This window comes from Phoca vitulina, unplaced genomic scaffold, assembly GCF_004348235.1.
Source record: "Phoca vitulina isolate PV1807 unplaced genomic scaffold, GSC_HSeal_1.0 scaffold31, whole genome shotgun sequence".
In the NCBI taxonomy this organism is placed as follows: domain Eukaryota; kingdom Metazoa; phylum Chordata; class Mammalia; order Carnivora; family Phocidae; genus Phoca; species Phoca vitulina.
This window is the reverse complement of record NW_022589734.1, coordinates 282,780-293,213: the sequence shown is the minus strand read 5'-3', so window position 1 is coordinate 293,213 and position 10,434 is coordinate 282,780. Positions and strand designations below refer to the sequence as shown.

Below are 10,434 nucleotides of genomic sequence, written 5' to 3'. Positions count from 1 at the left end.
TTCAACTCCCTGCACTTGTTCTATTTTGTTGCCTGTTTTTCTTTCCTGGACTCTCTGTGATTTCTGCATAGTGTTTTTCCAGCAGCTCAAGGGAGTGATGACCTTTCGGGCTTTAGGAAGAGTGGGCTGAAGATCTGTCTAGAGAGTGATTCAAGCTGGAGCAGGTCCTGCAGAGGCCTCTCTGCTGGGGGTCCAAGTGGCTTTGTGGGGGCAGGGCAAAGGTGCTCACTCAGGAGCACTCAGGAGGGAGCTCAGTTGTTGTTAATGACCCACGTTTCCTGTCCCCACATACCTCCTGCTCTTGTTTCTATGTTAGGAAGTGTCAGTTTTCTAACTGGAGAAGACTGGAGACAGAGGGAAGAGAAATGGACAGCAAAAGGGAGCAATGGGGTACGGAAATTGGAAGCTCTCTTCCTCTGTGTTCACATGCTATCCAGGGCATCTCTGTATCATTAATGCCAGTTCCCACTCACTATTTTCTACAACCAACTGCCAGGTACTCTGCTAAATGGAGTAAAGCATCAATCTTGACCTGTTCGTTGGCTGAGGTTGTTACTGCCAGAAAGGAAAAGAGGCTCAGAGTTAAGGTCACACGGTTGGTAAGTAGTAGGATTTCGGTCTGTATGACATCAAATTCCAGGCTCAATGCTCCTAAGTCTGTGGCCCCCATAATAAAAGGTTCATAATACCCTGTAGTTAGGTTTCCTTTTCAATCTGAGCCCTAGCCTCATCCCACCTCATTGCCCAGATCCCCTTAGCTCATATGTGGGAACTGTGGTTGCCTCTAGACTGCGGCCCTCGTGCTGGGTTGCAAGGCTCTGTGGTCAGGAGGGCCCCTTGCTGGCCAGCTTTTATTCTGTTCCCAGCATGGTGTCTGGCCCTTGGCAGATACTCAGTACGTATCTGCTGGATGCTTGAATAGTTGAAAAAGAAGGGGAAAGAAGAATGTGTGTGGGAGATGAAGGGGCAGGAGTAGAGAAAGCACAGAGGGAGAGAGGCAGATTTGGGGGTAAGATGGTGGGGCCTGAAGATGCTGGTGGCTGGAAGGGGCCCATGTTGCTGTTGTTTAGAAGCACAGACAAGATGTCACTTGCAGCTCAAGGAGGATTTCAGTTTGTTTGTTTTTTAAAGACTTCTATTTATTTATTTGACAGAGAGAGACACAGCGAGAGAGGGAACACAAGCAGGGGGAGTGGGAGAGGGAGAAGCAGGCTTCCCGCTGAGCAGGGAGCCCGATGCAGGGCTCGATCCCAGGACCCTGGGATCATGACCTGAGCTGAAGGAAGACGCCTAACGACTGAGCCACCCAGGTACCCCGGATTTCAATTTTTTAACAACTTGGTCATGAGGAAATGACCTAGACTGTGGGCCCAGGACTGAAGAGAGCTCCCCTCTTTGCGGCAGAATATGCACCTCTTCTTCCATCCTTCAGATTCTGAACATTTCCATTCCACATTCAAACATCCTCAACTTTCATCCTCAGCCTTTCAACTGAGAAACAGAACACGCAAACACAAATCCTGACTGTATTCTACAAACAAGGTAAGGTGAAGAAGGTATTGATCTCTTTCAGATGGCAAAGAACAGGGAAACACCCAAGTTACCTTCAGGGAAGCCCTTTTTCCAAGGCTACACAGGTGAGTAAGAAAAATAGGAAATGGCTCTTTTCCATCTTGCAAGATGGTGGGTGAAAAAGCTGAGAAGCTGGATACTAAGAAGAAACATGAAGCCAAGAAGGCCGATGCTGGTGGCAAGGTTATGACAGTAACCTCCAGGCTAAAATACCAAAGAAGGGGAAGGCCCACTGCAGCCGATACCCTGTCTCAGTCCCAGGGAACCTCAGATATTCCCCACTGGGTGTGTATTCCAGAAGAGCTCTGTGCAAGAGGAAATAGCAGCTAAATCCAGGGTTGAAAAGAAAAAGGAGAAGGTTCTTGCTATTGTCACAAAACCAGTTGGTGGTGACAAGAATGGTGGTACCCAGATGGTTAAACTTTGCACAATGCCTAGGTATCATCCTACTGAAGATGTGTCTCAAAAGCTGTTGAGCCACGCAAAAAACCTTTCAGTCAGCATGTGAGAAAACTGTGAGCTGGTGTCACTCCTGGGACCATTTTGATCATCCTCACTGGGTGCCACAGAAGCAAGAGGGTGGTTTTCCTAAAGCAGCTGAGCTGTGGCTTGTTACTTGTGACCAGACCCCTGGCCCTCAATCCTCTGCATAGAACACACCAGAAATTTGTCATCGCCACCCCCACCAAAACATCTCACTGATGCTTACTTCAAGAAGAAGAAGCCATGTAAACCTACACACAAGGAAGGTGAGTTCTTCAACATGGAAAAGGAGAAATGTGAAATTACAGAGCAGTGCCAGGTTGATCAGGAAGCTGTGGACTCACAAATTCTGCCAAAAATCAAAGCTGTTCCTCAGCTTTGAGGCTATTTCTGCTCTGTGTTTTCTCTTACAAATGGAGTTTATCCTCACAAACTGGTGTTCTAAATTTCTTAGAAAGAACCTAGTTAAGTAACAGATCCATTTAAAAAAGAGAGAGAGGGGCGCCTGGGTGGCTCAGTCGTTAAGCAACTACCTTCAGCTCAGGTCATGACCCCAGCGTCCTGGGATCTAGCCATCGGGCTCTCTGCTCAGCAGGAAGCTTGCTTCTCCCTCTCCCTCTCCCCGGGCTTATGTTCCCTCTCTCGCTGTGTCTCTCTCTGTCAAATAAATAAATAAAATCTTTAAAAAAAAGAGCGAGAGAGAGAGAGAGGAGGGCACCTGGGTGGCAACAGTCGGTTGAGCATCTGACTCGTGGTTTCAGCTCAGGTTGGGATCTCGGGGTCATGAGATCAAGCCCCACATTGGGCTCCATGCTCAGTACAAAGTCTGCTTGGGATTCTCTCTCCCTCTCCTGCTGCCCCTCCTGCTCATGCTTGTGCGTGCGGGAACTTGCACTCTCTCTCAAAATAAGTAAGTCTTTAAAAAAAAAAAAGAAGAAGAAGAAGAAATGATCTGTGTAGGCCTTGAGGAGAGCTGGAGTGCCATTCACGCTATAACAGCCATGGGACGTTATGGCCTGGCGGAGGAGGAAACCACTCTCTGTCCTTGAGGAAGGTGACAGTAACTCCTTCTTTCCCTCCTTCTCTCCTTCGTACCTTCCTCCCTTCCCTCCCTCCTTCCTTCTTTCCCTCCCTCCTTCCTTCTCTCTTTCCCTCCCTCCCACCTTCCTTCCTTCCTTCCTTCCATCCTTCCTTCCTTCCATCCTTCCTTTGTTTTTGCTTTAGGGTATGATTGTATCATTAATTTGGAAGAGTATTGCTCTTTTGTAAGACAAAACTCTGCAACATATCCATTGATTACGTGAAATTAAGGCAGAATCTGAACTGAGAGGCTGATCAAAGAGGTGTTCTGTTGCTGACCACAACGAAAAGAAAGGGTGTCTTCCTTGAGCAGAGAGATGAGAAATGTCCAGAGTGGGTCCCCTGAGACTGAAATCATTTTAGGAACAGTTACCTTTGATATAGAATTCTACCATGTCCCTGCTCTGGGCTATAATTCCTTTTTTTTTGAGAGAGAGAGGGTGCACACATGAGGGGTGGTGGGGAGGGGCAGAGAGAGAGGGAGAGAATCTTAAGCAGACTCCATACTGAGCATGGAGCCCAATGCGGGACTTGATCCCATGGCCCTGAGATCATGACCTGAGCCAAAATCAAGACTCAGATGCTTAACCGACCGAGCCACGCAGGCTCCCCTGTAATTCCTCTTCTTGACTGGCCTATCCATGGTTCAAGCCTCTGCTGAAGCTGAGTTGACCCCTACCCCAGTGTTAGTTTGTAAAGGGAGGGAGGGGCTGAAGAGGCTGGATGCTTACAGGAAGTAGTGAGAGGAAGAAGCGAGAGGTGATACTGACCTTGGGTATCAATTGGGGATACTGACTGACCCGGGTGGCACTTCCTGGGTCAGGGTCCTAGACTTCCTACAGCTGTAGAAAAGTGGGGGTCTGGGTCATTTTGTAGCTGGGACCCCTACGTACAAGAGCACCCGGCTTCGGGGGTCCCAAACAGACCAGGTTCAGCCACTTGCCACTGACAAAATCCAAAGGCAGAGACACGAGTCGTGGTGAAACAAGAAAGGAATTCATTTCCGTGAGGCCAACATGGACTAACATCTCAAAGATTATCTCCAAAGTGCTGAAAAAGCCTCCAGGTTTATAGGGGGAAAATGTGGGACAAAGGTTGGTAGACAGCCGAGGTCAGGTGGCTCATTGCCTTGGGGTCTTGCTGGCTCAGGGCAGCTCTTATTGCTGGAGGGGATAGTGTCAGTCCCCCGCTCTGCCCACGGGGTCTTTTGCCTGAGTTAAGAGAGAAGCTGGAAAGAAGAACTTAATCAATTGGAAAGTAGAGACTGAAGTCCAAACGGAAGTAGTCGAAGTCCTCTTTCAGTGTGACTCTCAAAAGACAGCGATGGCCAGAGGCTGAGAAGCTGGGCTTCCCCTTTACCGGGTGGAGCTCTTTCTTGTTCCCCCTGTAGTGCCAGCAAAATCCCGTGTCTCTGGGGGATGGTTCCAAACCCCAGCGCTCTGCCTAGAGCAGCCCTGCTGCTTCCTACCTCTTCAAATCTCCTCCCCTTTCACACATTCTTCTCCCACCTTTTGTACCTTCTTCCTCCCAATCTCTTCTTGATCACATTCTTCAACATTTTTTTCCTTTCTACCTATTTTATTTTATTTTATTTTATTTTAAGATTTTATTTATTTGACAGAGAGAGACACAGCGAGAGAGGGAACACAAGCAGGGGGAGTGGGAGAGGGAGAAGCAGGCTTCCCACGGAGCAGGGAGCCCGACGTGGGGCTCGATCCCAGGACCCCAGGATCATGACCTGAGCCGAAGGAAGACGCCTAACGACTGAGCCACCCAGGTGCCCCCTATTTTTTTTTTTTTAATCTTTCCATCCCACCATCTTGGTCTTTTCTTCCATTTCCCCCTTCTTTCCCATCTCCTCACCTTACCTACTATCAGATAGCTCCTTGCTTTTCTCCCACTTTTTCACTGCAACAGCTTTTTATCCCGTCCATTCAGCATACCGTAAACTCACGGCCCACTGCCTGATAACTGCAGAAACATAATATGCCAACAGAATGTTTACCAAAAATATTGAATTCATTTCCAATATTAAAAATTGGGATATTTCACCTAAAAAAAAAAATCCAGATTTCTAACTTTTAAAAATTGAGACTATCTGGCATGAGGCCCACATTGAATGCTGGTAGCAATTGATGGAGCTGGGTGGTAGCTGCCCATGTCAGGTCACCAGAGTCTACTCGGTGTCCCCTGACCTCCCTCACACTGAGGGAAAATGTCAATTAGCACTTGACATTTTAATGTCATTAGGTTGAGCAGCTTTTTATCCTTTAGCAGAAAAATTTCTGTGCCTACCCACATCTTTACTCAAAAGTGGGAGAACAAAGAGACAGTGAGAGTCTTGTTTTTTTTTCTCACCCCTGAGTGCTTTTAGCATTTACATTTCCTGCTTTGCCTCGGCGACGTCTGCAACCTCTGCTATTGAAGACTCATGCCTCCTTTCCCCATTTCTCTCCCTTCACGCCCTCTTTTAACATAGTACATCCTCCTCCCACCTTTGGTTCACATGAAGATTAGTATTTAACGCAGCACTGGAAGGTTAAGTAACTTCTGGACCACCACCGAAACTTTCAATCTTCAATCTACAGAAAAGTCCTGTGAAAAATCATTGTATTTTTACAGCAGTGTCTTGTGTATGTTCACAGATGGGAGTAGTTATCTTACTGACAGTCTATTACTTGTCTTGCTCTTTGTATCATCGGGCTAACAGCCTATTCATATGGAGCTGAGGAAATGTCACTGCGCATGCCCGAGACAGTCTTCTTTTAGGATCATTATCAGAACAGTAACAGAAACCTGAAAAATAGTGACATACACAGTTTAGGGGTTTAATTTTTCTGCATTTAAAATCAACCTTCGGGCACCCGGGTGGCTCAGTTGGGTAAGCGCCCGATTCGATTTTGGCTCAGGTTATGATGTCAGGGTCTTGAAATCGATCCCTGCGTCGGGCTCTGCGGTGGGCATGGAGCCTGCTTAAGATTCTCTCTCTTTCTCTGCGCCCCCCCTTCCTTGCAAGTGTGTGCGCGCTCTCTAAAAAGAAAAATCATTCTCAAGGTGAGAACAGGGCTCCTGATAATGCAGTGGGAACCTGGCTCCCTCAGCCTCCTGAACGATGGTCTCTACGGCTGGCTGGGTCTTGCTTCATTTCTTCATCTGTTTTCCTCCTTACCCCTTACCACATTCTGACATACTATCTAGCAGTTTATGATCTGTCTCTTCTCACTGAGGGAAGGGATTTTTGTCTGTTTCCTTCATGCGGAGTCCCCAGCCCTGAAACCTCCTTGTGTCTGTTGAGTAAATGAAGGAATGCTGTTGAGATGCCCGCCGGAGGCCAGGCTGCCGTGCCGACGCTTCAGGCAGCAGAAGCGGGGGTGTAAAGGGCCAAGGGGATCCAAGCCTGTAGAGTCAGCTCCAGAAAAGTTCCATTTAGTGACTTAGAAGGACATCCCATTCAACTGTGTCACACACCCACTTCTACCTGCACGGGAAGCTGAGAAAAAAATTTTTTTTAAAGCAGAGGGACATTGCTAAACAAAGTAAAACTGGGCTTCTGTCAGTAGGAGGAATAGAGAATGGATATCGGGTCTCTGCAAGACGGCTGTGATGCAATCTGAGGGCTTGGAGCTCCAGGAATCCCACACGAAGCTCTTTACCATGGCCCTATGCCTCCTACTTTATTTACTCTTGTGAGTAACATCAGCTTCCTTGCACTTCATTACACTGTGATTCCTTAATTCCATACTTACAGTTTACTTGTTGGGTTTCTAAAATGTACTTGCATATAAAACCAAGAACTATGAATAGTAAGATAACCCCCACCTTTATTACACCAACTATTCAATTTTAGGTATCACTCTTCTTTCTGAAACATTCAGTGGCTTAAGCTCTACCCAGCAGGCCCCTGACTTTGTGTGCGCGTGTGCAAGCAAGTGTGTATTCATGTGTTCACACGTGCACAGACCTGTGTCCACACAGGACAAAAAAGGGGAAGAGAAAAGAAGCTTCCCCATGTCTCTTCCTCCTCCCTTCTAAGGCAGATGTTGTCTGGAGCTGAGAATGCTTTGATGTGTAGAATGCAGGGCTGTGCACCCCAACAGATGACCTGAGGCACAGGGAGAATTGGGTAACTCGGGCCCTGCCTACGAGCTCACAAAGGTGGTAAGTGTGGCTGAATTTCGGCCTCTGCTCGGCTCCCTCGGCCTCACGCCCCAGCAGGGCATAGCCAGCCTACCCAAAGGAAGGGGCCTTTTTTTCTAACTTACACAAAAGGTGCCCCTTGTTGCCCAGCTTGTATGCCTCTGGGCTACCTGTGTCTATTTAATTCGCCCTGAGGGGGAGTCTTTTAAAAACCGCACACAAAGTCTCCCCACAGGTGGGCTGCAGCTCGCGCTCCTGTATGGACGTCAGCTTTCTCTCCTGCTGGGTCCGAGAGTCAGATATCTGCGTGTGAGTCATCACTGAAACCCTGACTCTTTCTCTTCCTTCTTTCCTCCATCCAGTCAATGTGTGACTACTGAATGAAAATAAGCTGAAGACAGACACATTCCGTTCTCCAGTTCAGACCATCACCTTCTGCTAAGCCGCCCCCCTCCCCCCGCGTGCTGCTGCAGGAGAGATGGAGCCAAGCTTGCGGGGCTACCCATCCGATCCGGTGGAGGCCAGCTAAGTCCGAGGTGACAGAATTCACCCAGGGCAGGACACAGGAGACAGAAGTTTACTGAATACCCTGCAAGGGAGGAGCGGGCAGGGCAGCAAAGGAGAGCCTGCCTGCCAGGAGGCAGTGGTGGGGGCTACAGTTAATGGGGGAGTGAGGAGATGTGGGAACGTATGGAATTTTCCTTTTTTGGTACCCGTGCCCATGTGTAAGTAGCCCCTTGGTCAGCTAGGGCTTCTGGCTATTTCGAGGTGGGTCGCCTGATGGGCCTGTTTGCACTCAGCCCGGTGGTCACCACAGGCCCTTTTTCCTTGCTCAGATTTCCAGGGCTCAAGCCTGCTGCCTAAGAGTGGCCTCTACAAAGCTCACAGGGGGTACAACCCGTATTGTACTCCACTGAGGGACACTTGGGGATATCCTGACTCCCTCCAGACTGCCTCTGCAGGTGTCTGACCCCCTCCTCCTTCATTTTAATTCCATTTTAGAGAGTGCTGTCTTCTGATACTGGCACCAAACAAGTATGAATTGTTTCTGGAACCCCTTGTGCACTGGCCACACTTTTGAACTCAGGGGACCTACGAATGTATGAAATAATTAGATATACCCCGCCCCTTTTTTTTAAGTAGGCTCCATGCCCAGCCTGGAGCCCAACATGGGGCTTGAACTCATGAGCCTGAGATCAAGACCTGAGCTGAGATCAAGAGTTGGACACTTAACTGAGTGAGCCACCCAGGTGCCCCATAATTAGATCTATCTCAAACTGCTCACTAAATAATGAACGTACACAACAACTATACAGCAGAATGGTTTTTAAAATAATGGTTTAGCCTTTTTATCAAATTAAATCTCATAGAGAAAGAAGCTCACTATATAAGAAAAACATGGAGGTGGAACTTCTCTGGGTGAAGAGGGCCAAGGAGTTGAATCCTACCCACTGTGTACCCATCTGGATACTCACTAGAGCCCTTAGAGGCCCTTCTGTGGATCTCCAAGGGTCCCTTGAATCCTTGGTTTGCAAATGTATAGGGTTTGCAAATGTATAGGGTGGTGAAAAGAACTCAGGCTCCCAAGTTGGGAAATGGTGTGCATTTCGGCTTTGCTATTAACTATCTGAGCGACCTGGGGCAAGTGAAGCAATCCACTCACTCCCTGTCAGCCTCATGCCCACACCCACAGGAACAGGAGACCAAGCCATGCAGATGCCTGCATCTACCGTGGAGAATTACTCAGATATCCCCTCCTCCTCATCTACTCAGAATGTCCTTTCTCAGCAGCCTCCTCCATCTTGTGGTTTGGCTATTTATCTGGATGACTATGTCTCTCCAATATCAGCAGAGCTGATTGCTGCCCCAAACGCCATCATCCTCTTCAATGGAATCTCAATCTTGTCTGGTTGACAATGTACTACTTAAGACACTTACTTCCCCAGACTCCCTTGCATCTAGGGGTGGCCACCTGACTCTACGGCTAATGAGTCATCAGCAGAAGTCCGCTTGGTGTGGCTTTCAGCAATTCAATTGCTTTCCTGATTAAAAAAAGAAAAGATAGGGCACCTGGGTGGCTCAGTCGTTAAGCGTCTGCCTTCGGCTCAGGTCATGATCCCAGAGTCCTGGGATCGAGTCCCACATCGGGCTCCCTGCTCGGCGGGAAGCCTGCTTCTCCCTCTCCCACTCCCCCTACTTGTGTTCCTGCTCTCACTATCTCTCTCTCTGTCAAATAAATAAATAAAATCTTTAAAAAAAAAAAAAAGAAAGAAAAGAAAAGATAGATCCTGTTGCGACATGCCTTATGCTCTTTCCTCTTCCTTTCTGCCTGAAATGTGGATGTGAAGCCTGCAGGCAGAACAGTCACCTTGCGCCCACGAGGCGGAAGGATGGACTGGTGTAGGTGGGAGGTAGCCACTTAGGCAACATTGGGGCCAGCATTTTACCAAGCTACAAGAATTGGGCCAATGCAGCAGCAGTGTCTTTCTTGGTGCGCGCTGTCCTCCTTGGAGAGCCGGATAGAGGTGGGGTCTAGGAGCCATTAACACCCATCCTGCCTGTGAAGGTGAGAAACGGAAATCCAAAGAGTTGGGTCTCATCTGGGGCCTATGAAGGGCTAATGGGCCAGTGATCTTGCCTGTCTTACCCACCTCCTTGTAATAATATTGTCCTAATAATCTTTCTTCCATGACCTTGCCTCTGTCTCCCGGGCTATTTCTATAGTCTCAGTTTTTGGCCGTAGCTTTGAGAAAATTTTCTTACTACTATTCTTTGTTTATTTTGCAGTTCTCTGAAGATATTCTTCTGATAGCTTTTTGTCATCCGTCATTCTCTTTTTCTCTATTCCTTGTGTGTCATCATTATTTCTTGCTTATTTCTGTCATATGCCCACTCCCTGAAATTTGATCTACCCTTCAAGGTCTGTCTCAGATGCTTTTATGAAACCAGCCTGGATGGAGACATTTCCCTTCTCTGGAACCCCACAGCACTTAGTTTCTGTGGCTTCTGGGATCATCAGCAAACTGGCATGTGCTTGATTAGACTTATTCCCTTTACTACCATTTAGGTTCCTTAAGACAGGGATTGTCTTGTACTTAGCCCTGCCCGTGGCACATTATACTTGCTTGATAAGTATTCATTGGATTCAACTGGAAATTCCAA

General features: G+C 47.9%; 1 pseudogene; it reads left to right on the top strand.

Moving 5' to 3' along the window:
• Positions 1-1,680: 1,680 nt before the first annotated feature.
• Positions 1,681-2,500, top strand: LOC116644811 (annotated as a pseudogene).
• The last annotated feature ends 7,934 nt before the right edge of the window (positions 2,501-10,434 follow it).